Raw genomic sequence first — 12500 nt, 5'->3', positions numbered from 1 at the left:
GTCACACCGCTATGGACAGACAGTCACACTGATCACACCGCTATGGACAGACATCAGTCACACTGATCACACCGCTATGGACAGACATCAGTCACACCGCTATGGACAGACATCAGTCACACTGATCACACCGCTATGGACAGACATCAGTCACACTGATCACACCGCTATGGACAGACATCAGTCACACTGATCACACCGCTATGGACAGACATCAGTCACACTGATCACACCGCTATGGACAGACATCAGTCACACCGCTATGGACAGACATCAGTCACACCGCTATGGACAGACATCAGTTACACTGATCACACCGCTATGGACAGACATCAGTTACACCGCTATGGACAAACATCAGTCACACTGCTATGGACAGACATCAGTCACACTGATCACACCGCTATGGACAGACATCAGTCACACCGCTATGGACAGACATCAGTTACACTGATCACACCGCTATGGACAGACATCAGTCACACTATCACACCGCTATGGACAGACATCAGTCACACTTATCACACCCTATGGACAGTGCGCGAGACAATCAAGCACACCTTACGAAGATCTGCTGACGTCAGTTTAGAAGAGAAAGCATCGGCGCTGGTATGACCACGTAACAAGATCCAATGGTTGTGCTAAAACCGCCCTCCAAGGAACTGTTAAGAAAAAGAGATTGAGAAGAAGACAGAAGAAATCGATGGGCTGATAACAGTGCAGAATGGACAGAAGAAAACATTTGCAGAGAACGGAAGCTTTGACACACAACTTGGAGGAATTTGGTGAACATTTTTTTTTCTTCGCGGCGCCTCAATGACTTTTCCACACAGTGGAGGGATAAAAATGTGTCTGAGCAAGCCACAGGTCAGTGACACGCACGAACATCACGCATGTTGCAGAGTCACACAGATATTTCAGCTCATAACACACACACACACACACACATGGCCTACACACACACACACACACGCTTTACCCACCCTGATATCACTCGTAACATAAAGAAAAGAAAGAAGTGTGTAAGCCACACCAGCAGGTCCAGCTGAAGACTGTCACATCCACACCTCTCGCCCTGAGCGGTGTCACACACATGGCCTACACACACACACACACACACTTTACCCACCCTGATATCACTCGTAACATAAAGAAAAGAAAGAAGTGTGTAAGCCACACCAGCAGGTCCAGCTGAAGACTGTCACATCCACACCTCTCGCCCTGAGCGGTGTCACACACATGGCCTACACACACACACACACACACACACTTTACCCACCCTGATATCACTCGTAACATAAAGAAAAGAAAGAAGTGTGTAAGCCACACCAGCAGGTCCAGCTGAAGACTGTCACGTCCACACCTCTCGCCCAGAGCGGTGTCATCCATTACTGCCCTCACCTCTATCGCTGCCGTCCATCTTGAAGGGAACGGTGTGGAGGAGGCGGGGGTGGAGGAGGTAAGGACACTCACTCAGTCAGTCCACCCCACTGAGTTGAATAGGACTATATAGGACTATTGAGCAAGCTCGATGGTCCACCCCCGCAACTTGGCAATTTCTGTTGTCAGTTTGGGGCTTTGTGGCTTGTGTCCTTCGCGTGACAAAAAAAAAGGCATTACCCCTGAACACCACCGAAGTAGCGACTCAGCAGCATACAGTGCAGGGTCTCCTCTCAGTGGTGTGTGTGGCCTCCTGGCGACCCAGCATCGATAGCTCCCTGTGGGGTGGACTGCTGACCGACGTTGCTGACTAGGACAACAACAGACGAACCCCGGGGGTGTCAGTGTCTGTGTATGGGAAGGGGTGGGGACTCGGAATGAGCGGCGTGGGAGTAACGTAACGTAATGTAATGTAATGTGATATAATGTAATGTGATACCACTGGTGGTGGTGCAGATTATGGGGCAGCAAACAAAAGAAAGAAAACAAACAAAACAAGCACACTAAATGAAATAGGGGGCAGCAACAAAGAAACAAAACAAGCCACACTAAATGAAATAGAACTAAAAGACACAAAACGGGTGAGACAGGCCTGGCTGACGACTGTCACGTCCACAGCACGGGCAACACGGCCCTGTCATCCATCACTGCTCCCAGCTCTATCGCCGCTTCAAAAAGTTGCCGGCGCCACCGCTTATCTTCCTCTCCTACTCCCCAACTTGAAAAAAAAAAAAAAAAAAAAAAAAAAACCCAACTCCACCCGCCCTTCGTCACTGAGAGGGCCGATTAATATTCAGGGCTGAGAAGCACTGTGATGAGAGCAGACTAGGAACCACCGCATCTTGGCTCTGCTTCTTTACACACACTGAAGCACGCACGCACATGCACGCACGCACGCACACACACACACACACGCGCACGCACGCACGCACACACGCACGCACGCACTCACACACACTGTGGCACACACACACACACGTATATATATATATATATATATATATATATATATATATATATGTGTGTGTGTGTGTGTGTGTGTGTGTGTGTGTGTGTGTGCGTGCGCGTGCGTGCGTGCTTGTGTGTAAAGAAGCAGAGCCAATATGCGGTGTGTGTGTGTGTGTGTGTGTGTGTGTGTGTGTAAAGAAGCAGAGCCAATATGCGGTATGTGTGTGTGTGTGTGTGTGTGTGTGTGTGTGTGTGTGTGTGTGTGTGCGTGCGTGCGTGCTTATGTGTAAAGAAGCAGAGCCAATATGCGGTGTGTGTGTGTGTGTGTGTGTGTGTGTGTGTGTGTGAACAGAACAGGTTCTGACGAGGCCAGTCCTGTAAAAGGTTGCGTGCATATGTGCACTCGATGGGATAAACCTTTCGTTTTCCTTTACAGAGCCCCAGGCTTTGCCACACAACAGACATACCTGAAACTCTGGTGGACAGTTCTGGATGGCGCTGGAATTACCGGAGAAGAAGAAGAAGAAAGTCTATGTTTCTTTCAGTCCGACACAGTCCCTTATTCACATCTTTTATATATAAAAAAATTGACGCGGCGATAGCCTTGAGATGGCCTTAGTGGTCGGCGAGGCTCTAAGCACCATAATTTCATTTCATTTTCATATATAAAAAAAAAAATCTGCCTAAAAATCATTCCTTTTTTTTCAAGGAATCCCCGAGTGATTAAGGCACTTCATTTCATATCTGTATTTAGTGGATATGCATTCATTGTAGTAGTAGTAGTAGTAGTAGTAGTAGTAGTAGTGTGTGTGTGTGTGTGTGTGTTGTAAAGTGCTTTGAGAGGTTTGAAAGCGGAAAAGTAATGATTACTACAACTACTGCTGCTGCTGCTGTTATTACTACTACAACAAGAACTACTATTACTTAGTAGTAGTAGTAGTAGTAGTAGTAGTATTGGTACTGGTATCATTATATTGTTATTATTATTATTACCATCATCATCATCATCATTACTACTTCTAATAATACCTCTAACTAAATGATGATAATAATCATCACCATCATCATTGTTATAATCATTATTATCATCATCATCATCATCATCATCACATCATTATCATCATCATCATTATCATTGTCACCATCATCACTATAGTTGTTGGTGTTCTTATCACATTTAATATTGCGCAGAGACAAATGTCAGCGTTTCCACCTCCGAGTCAGTCAATCACACGCATGGAAAGATGAAGACTGTGTGTCAATGGACGGCTGGAGAACCTCTTGCCTTGGTAGAGCGGGAGAGCGGCATGGCGCTTTGGGAAAAGGTAGCTATTAACGTCCAAATTTAAAAAGAGCTCAGTGCAAAGATGTATGTGTGTACGTGAATGTATTTATCCACCCATGTAAGTGCTTATGCCTGCATATGTGCATGCTCGCGTCTTTGTATGTGCGTGTGCGCGCGTGTGTGTGTATGTGCGTGCGCGCGCGCGTGTGTGTATGTGTGTGCGTGCGCGTGTGTGTGCGTGTGTGCGTGTGTGTGTGTGTGTGTTCATGAAAGACCATTCCAACAGGATCTGATCATGGACCTTATATATTCTTGCCAAACATTTTCAGCTTGTTTGCCAAGGCCTACCATGATCTCACAACATTGCACTGGAAGAAGGAGAGTGCCAAAATATAGAAAAATATACATATAAATTTCCTCTTCTGCTCCTGCTGCGTCTTCTTCTTCTTCTCTTTCTTCTTCTTCTTCTTCTTCTTCTTCTTCTTCTTCTCTTTCTCCTTTAACCCCTTGCCTGCTATTGACAGGAACGATCTTTACTGAAGGGCTGTCACCTAGCTCGTTGAGATACGTCAGAATTAACAGGTCAGGATGTCAGTCATCATTCCTTATCCGGATTTCCTCCTCTTAGGACTGCCTTACTCTTGTTCAGCAAACCGATGGAAACACTTGGACCCACGACTGCTGCTGGAGAATATGCTTGTCAGTGAAGGGCTGTTAGCCTGACTGAGATCAGACTGCGGTTACAGGTCAGGGTAATGGTCTGGTTACAGGTCAGGGTAATGGTCTGGTTACAGGTCGGGGTAATGGTCTGGTTACAGGTCTGGTTACAGGTCAGGGTAATGGTCTGGTTACAGGTCAGGGTAATGGTCTGGTTACAGGTCGGGGTAATGGTCTGGTTACAGGTCAGGGTAACGGTCTGGTTACAGGTCAGGGTAATAGCCTGGTTACAGGTCAGGTAACGGTCTGGTTACAGGTCAGGGTAATGGTCTGGTTACCGATATGAACTCAGGCTCCTTCCTCTTCGGATTGCACTATTTTAGTTCATCAAGTAACCATCATCAGCAATGAAAAGCAGTGGCAACAATCCAATAACAGCACTTAAAAGTGTCAAAGTTCACTGACTGCACTCCATATCCGTGCCACACTGACCTCATTTCACCATGCTTCGGGCAGTCAGCCTCAAGAGTCCGGCCTAGGTATGTGTGGTGGTCGTGTCAGATGTGGAGTGATGGCCTAGAGGTAACGCGTCCGCCTAGGAAGCGAGAGAATCTGAGCGCGCTGGTTCGAATCACGGCTCAGCCGCCGATATTTTTTCCCCTTCCACTAGACCTTGAGTGGTGGTCTGGACGCTAGTCATTCGGATGAGACGATAAACCGAGGTCCCGTGTGCAGCATGCACTTAGCACACGTAAAAGAACCCACGGCAACAAAAGGGTTGTTCCTGGCAAAATTCTGTAGAAAAAATCCACTTCGATAAGAAAAACAAATAAAACTGCACGCAGGAAAAAATTACACAAAAAAAATGGGTGGCGCTGTATTATAGCGACGCGCTCTCCCTGGAGAGAGTAGCCCGAATTTCACACAGAGAAATCTGTTGTGATAAAAAGAAATACAAATACAAATTATGACCATCAGAATAGCATTGGAGGAAGCAAATGTGGTCTGGGGCTGAATCTGATTACAGCGGACAGCGTCTTTCCCAACTTACATCCGACTTTCTCGGCCTAAAGGGCTTTAGGACAGTCAGCATTGAGATGGTTCCCAAAGGCCACCTAGCCCCCAAATCTGCAAAACTAAGCGCCAGTGCAATACTGACTTCTTGTTTGACAGTCACAGTCCTTCACAAAATACTGAGCCGTAAATCAGTTCTGACTGCAGTGGAGACACCATTGATCATACAGCTCTCACTTTGCTGTTGGCCTAACTACAAGCTTACGTCAATTTGTGATATAAGCCTAGCGTTGAGTCAAAAGGCTCCTTGGTTGAGCAGTGGAAGGGTTAAAACGTCTTCTCCACCAGGCCCCTCTTCTCACCATACCACCAGAAGCAGGCTGACGACAGTGCTGACGACGTGGGGGCAGGAGGGGGAGGAGGAGGAGGAGGGGGAGGAGGAGAGGGAGGAGGCAGGCGGAAAGCAAACATCTCTGCGGCAGTTGGCGACAAAGTGGCGCAAGCACAGCAGGCTGAAGGCTGGGCCGGGCACAGCGCTGTGATGCTGATACCACCACCCATCACGGGGCACCCTCTCCGCCAACAGGAACATCGCCTTGTGCATGATGTTAGCGTGTGCAATCGCGCTATTCCCCTACCCTTTCTTCAGACCTTTTCTCTCTCTCTCTCTCTCTCTCTCTCTCTCTCTTTTCTTTCTTCCCCAAATCTTGGCTGGTATGTCACCCGCGAGATTAGAGTGCTCTCCCCTTGCCGCGGGGAAGGCTAGGGGATGGGTGGAAGGGGGTGGAGGTGGTGCTGACAGGGTTCGGGGTGGGGAAATTTGTCAGAGACGTTTGAATGATGACAACCGCCCATCTCCGCCTGGGCGAGGGTGGTGTTCAGCTTTTGCTGCGTCACTGATGATGTGGATAGGTGTTATCGGACCTGTGGCGTGCAGGTGTACTCCTAGATCCCGTGTCCGCTTTTTATGCTGGGCCTGTGATGTGATTTCAGAACGGTGAGGAGAACTTCAACAGATAATTTCAAGATGTCAGAAAGAAGAATTCCAAATTCTTAGAAAAAAGAAGAAGAAGAAGAAGAAGAAGAAGAAGAAGAAGAAAAGAATTTCATCTACTGAAAAAAATCGTTGAACGTCCACCAGAACATCATTCAACGCTGAACATAAATTTATTTCAGAATATTATGATATATTTTAATCCTCATACCACTAATTTTGAAGAAAAGAAAAGAAAAGTAAGATGCTTCTTTTTCTCTTCTCTTTTTATCCTTCAGCAGCAAGAAGAGACATTGTGTGCCGCACAACTGACCTGTTTATCAGGTTGTTTCTGTCTGTCGGTTGTATATCAAAGCCTGGGTCTCTGCTAGATCCTGTCCAGTTCATTGTACAATGTTGTGAGTCAACTTATTCACCGTGTCTCTTCATCAACAGTTCCTCGGAGGAATGTTAACAAGTCCACTGGATCTTGTCACGTAGCCTCACCAACGTAGTTATCCTTCTTCTTCTTCATCTTCTTCTTCATCTTTCCGTTTCACGACCAAAATCGACTTGCCGATGACTCTGTCGTGGTTCATGCATTCTGGGTATTTTCGTGTCTCCATAACCCACCGAACACTGACATAGGTTACAGGATCTTTAACGTGCGTATTTGATCTTCTGCGTGCGTATACACACGAAGGGGGTTCAAGCATTAGCAGGTCTGCACATATGTTGATCTGGGAGATCGGAAAGATCTCCACCCTTTACCCACCAGGCGCCGTTACCGTGATTCGAACCCGGGACCCTCAGACTGAAAGTCCAACGCGTAAACTACTCGGCTATTGCGCCCGTCAACAGCTGATGCCAGCAGATTTTCATGTGGTCCGATGTGTTGCTTGATGATTTGGTGCACTTGTTCTTAAGTTGTATGATCGGTGGTTGTTTTTGTTGTTGTTTTTTCGTTCTGTTTTTTAATCACTATTTTGCGATAACATCTTATTTCCATGGATTGGATTATCCTTTCCAAATAAACCATGAGGGTTCATATCTCCACATGCTTACAGGGAGATGGAATAAACCACTGTCTGATTTTGTGTTTCATGGAACAATCAGTGAAAATACTTCATAACCTGTCAAGAGTGTTTTCCATTTCAATCTACACAGCCAGAAAGCGCTTCTTCCTTTTGGATGCTTCCCCGTCCTCTGCGCGATACACGTGGTTTGGTATCCGTTCCAAAAACTGTGAAAGATCGAAGAATTCCTTCAGTCTTTCATTTTAGCCTCACAATAAGTGGCATGTGTTGATATCCGCTGCTGTCAGTACATTTTATGATTATAGACGGGATTTTTGTATCAGTTACATCGCATATGGAAAGTTTTGTTGCGACAATTTAAACTTGACACCCCAAATAATAATAATAACAATAATAATAATAATAATAATAATAATAATAATAATAACAACAACAATAATAATAATAATAATAATAATAATAATAATAATAATAATAATAATAACAGCAGCAGCAGCAACAGCAACAAAACAACAATACTACTACTACTACTACTACTACTGCTGCTGCTACTCCTCCTCCTCCTCCTCCTCCTCCTCCTACTACTACTACTACTAGTAATAATAATAATAATAACTATAATTATTATCATTAATACTATGATTATGACTATGATTGCGATCATGATTATTATTCCCAGCTTAAAAGAAAAGAAAACGATGGTATGATCACTACAGACCTGACACCACCACCACCACCACCAACAACAACAACAACAATATAACCAATTTAAGAAACACGCACACATACACACAAACAAAAGAAAGAAAAAGAAAAAAAAAGTGGTATGATCATCACATTTCTCCAGAAGCCGCTAGTGGCTATATATTTTGCAGTGGTGGCAGCCAGGGGAGATAAGGCTGACACGTGTGGCCGACATGCAGCCGATAATAGCGGGCCCTGAAACAAGGGACCCGACCAAGAAACGGGAGAACCCAATCTGTCAGGCCCCCCGTTCTATCGCTCCCATCGCCCCCCCTCGCCCCCCCCCCCCCCCCCGACCCCATCCCCCTTCCCCGTCATACCACCCTCCTCCTTCACCCCGCTCAGCCTCCATAACGTGGGAGGAAGGAGAGAAGGATGGGGGCAGGAGGAGAGGGGCGGGGGGGTGTCGGGGAGGGAGGAGGGGAAAGTGCCATTGTGGTTATGGGTGGTGGGTGAGCGAGAAATCTTTCACCGAAGAAAAAATATATATTGTGATAAAATGGGTCAGTGCGGTGCAAACAGAACAGCGAACACTGGTAAGTTGTTGGGGTGGAGTTAAAGAGAAACAAAGAAACAAAAAAAACAAACTCCTTGTGATTTTTTCCCCGTAGAACACTCAGCCTGGATAGGCGGACAAAAACAAAAAACAGAACAACAACCCGCCTCTACTGGGAATCGAACCCACGTCCTCCCAGCCATCAATCCGCGACGCTAACCACCTCGCCACGGCGCCAGGTAACTATTGTGATATTACCATTCGAATGATTAATAGACCGGTCAACCAATTAATCAAAATGAACCAGTCAATCATTCGGTCAAAGGACACTTTGGGAGTCACACAAAAAAATCTTTCTTCATCTTGACTTCGTTCTTTCTTTTTCTTTTCTTTTCTTTTCTTTCTTTCTTTCTTTTTTTTTTTCATATCTGTGGTGACTCGAACTCCATCATCTTACATCTGACATGGTACTGACTACATCATCTTACATCTGTTATGGCATGGCACTGTCTACATCATCTTACATCTGACATGGTACTGACTACATCATCTTACATCTGTTATGGCATGGCACTGTCTACATCATCTTACATCTGACATGGTACTGACTACATCATCTTACATCTATTATGGCATGGCACTGTCTACATCATCTTACATCTGACATGGTACTGACTACATCATCTTACATCTGTTATGGCATGGCACTGTCTACATCATCTTACATCTGACATGACACTGACTACACCATCTGTACATCTGAAATGGCACTGACTACATCATCTTACATTTGTCATGGCACTGACTACATCATCTGTACGTCTGTCATGACACTGACTACATCATCTTACATTTGTCATGGCACTGACTACATCATCTGTACATCTGTCATGACACTGACTACATCATCTTACATTTGTCATGGCACTGACTACATCATCTGTACGTCTGTCATGACACTGACTACATCATCTGTACGTCTGTCATGACACTGACTACATCATCTGTACATCTGTCATGACACTGACTACATCATCTTACATCTGACATGGCACTGACTACATCATCTGTACGTCTGTGATGACACTGACTACATCATCTGTACGCCTGTCATGACACTGACTACATAATCTGTACATCTGTCATGACACTGACTACATCATCTGTACATCTGTCATGGCACTGACTACATCATCTGTACATCTTTCGTGGCACTGACTACATCATCTGTACGTCTGTCATGGCACTGACTACATCATCTGCGCGTCTGTCATGGCACTGACTACATCATCTGTACATCTGTCATGGCACTGACGACATCATCTGTACATCTGTCATGACACTGACTACATCATCTGTACATCTGTCATGGCACTGACTACATCATCTGTACATCTGTCATGGCACTGACTACATCATCTGTACGTCTGTCATGTCACTGACTACATCACCTGCACGTCTGTCATGTATCTGGCTACATCATCTGTACGTCTGTCATGCCTCTGGCTACATCATCTGTACGTCTGTCATGTCTCTGGCTACATCATCTGTATGTCTGTCATGTCTCTGGCTACATCGTCTGTACGTCTGTCATGGCACTGATTACATCATCTGTGCGTACGGTTGTCACAATCTCAGCCCATCTTCTGTGTGGTCATTGTATCCGAAACCAAAGGCAATTATTAAATGCCCAAATAAATGTGTGATTTTATACGGTTACGAATTTAGGCAGGTGAATGATAAAAATCTCAACATTATATAACGCCCACCAAATACACACACACACACACACACACACACGCACACACACACACACACACACACACACACACACACACACACACACACACAGAGAGAGAGAGAGAGAGAGAGAGAGAGAGAGAGAGAGAGAGAGAGAGAGAGAGATTTTCTTATGAAAAAATATATCATACATACTAGTTCGCCACGAGTTGGTTTCAGTTAGTGATGACGTTTCAAGAAAGAAAAAAAATGAACCGGAACTAACGTTCATCTTCCAGTTTGTCACATGACCCCCCCACATTCACCCATCCCCTATTTCCCTTCCCAATAACCCTACCACCTGCACCATTTTCCCTTCAACCCCCACCCCCTTTCACTTCCCAATAACCCTACCACCTCCACCTTTTTCCCTTCACCCCCCACCCCCTTTCACTTCCCAATAACCCTACCACCTCCACCATTTTCCCTTCAACCCCTACCCCCTTTCTCTTCCCAATAACCCTACCACCTGCACCATCTTCCCTTCAACCCCCCCACCCCCTTTCCCTTCCCAATAACCCTACCACCTCCACCATTTCCCCTTAACCTCCCACCCCCTTTCACTTCCCAATAACCCTACCACCTCACCATTTTCCCTTCAACCCCCTCTAAACCCTTCCCCCTTCGCAATAACCCTATCACCTCCACCATTTCCCCTTAACCCCCACCACCCCCTTTCCCTTCCCAATAACCCTACCACCTCCACCATTTCCCCTTAACCCCCCACCCCCTTTCCCTTCCCAATAACCCTACCACCTCCACCATTTACCCTTAACTCCCCACCCCCTTTCCCTTCCCAATAACCATACCACCTCCACCAATTTCCCTTCACCCCCCACCCCCTTTCCCCTTCCCAATAACCCTACCACCTCCACCTTTTTCCCTTCACCCCCCACTACCCCCATCCCTTCCCAATAACCTTACCACCTACACCATTTTCCCTTCACCCCCCACTACCCCCTTTCTCTTCCCAATAACCCTACCACCTCCACCATTTCCCCTTAACCTCCCACCCCTTTTCACTTCCCAATAACCCTACCACCTCCACCATTTTCCCTTCACCCCCCACTACCCCCTTTCACTTCCCAATAACCCTACCACCTCCACCATTTCCCCTTAACCCCCCACCCCATTTCCCTTCCCAATAACCCTACCACCTCCACCATCTTCCCTTCAACCCCCACCACCCCCTTCCCCTTCCCAATAACTCTACCACCTGCACCATTTTCCCTTCAACCCCACTACCCCCTTTCACTTCCCAATAACCCTACCACCTCCACCATTTCCCCTTAACCCCCCACCCCCTTTCCCTTCCCAATAACCCTACCACCTCCACCTTCTTCCCGTCAACCCCCACTACCTCTTTTCCCAAACGGGGAATGACACCAGTCACTTCCGACAGATTCTGTGCACCAGATCAGGTGGTGTGGTTTTTTTGTGTTTTTTTGTTGTTGGTGTTCTTTTCCCCACCCCTGGAAACAAAGGTTTTGTTGTTGGGTGACTTGTTGTGGGTGTTCTGAGTGCAAGAGTGTGTGTGTGTGGTTCCAAATGAGTTTTTCTGCTGCGGCTGTTTTTGTTGTTGTTCTCTCTATCTCTGTCTCTGTCTCCCTGTGTCTGTGTCACTGCGATCTGTCTCTCTGTGTCCGTGTGTGTGTGTGTGTGTGTGTGTGTGTGTGTGTGTGTGTGTGTGTGTGTGTGTGTGTGTGTGTGTGTGTGTGTGTGTGTGTGTGTGTGTGTGTGTGTGTGTGTGTGTGTGTGTGTGTGTGTGAGGGAGAGAGAGAGAGAGAGAGAGAGAGAGAGAGAGAGAGAGAGAGCTCGTATTAAAACATTTTATTGAGGTTAAAAGATGGAAAGCAACAAGATCCTTTTCACCATGCTCTCACGAAAAAGCACTGAAACGATGTTTTGGATGATGATAACGATGATGATGATGATGATGGTGATGGTGGTGATGACGAGGAAGAAGAAGAAGAAGAAGAAGAAGAAGAAGAAGAAGAAGAAGAAGAAGAAGAAGAAGAAGAAGAAGAAGAAGAAGAAGAAGAAGAAGAAGAAGAAGAAGAGTGAAAAAAAAAGAGAGAGGGAAGGGGGCATGAGACACAAATTATTGTCAACATTATATCACATTCA

This window comes from Babylonia areolata, chromosome 26, assembly GCF_041734735.1.
Source record: "Babylonia areolata isolate BAREFJ2019XMU chromosome 26, ASM4173473v1, whole genome shotgun sequence".
In the NCBI taxonomy this organism is placed as follows: domain Eukaryota; kingdom Metazoa; phylum Mollusca; class Gastropoda; order Neogastropoda; family Buccinidae; genus Babylonia; species Babylonia areolata.
This window is presented reverse-complemented; position numbering follows the sequence as displayed.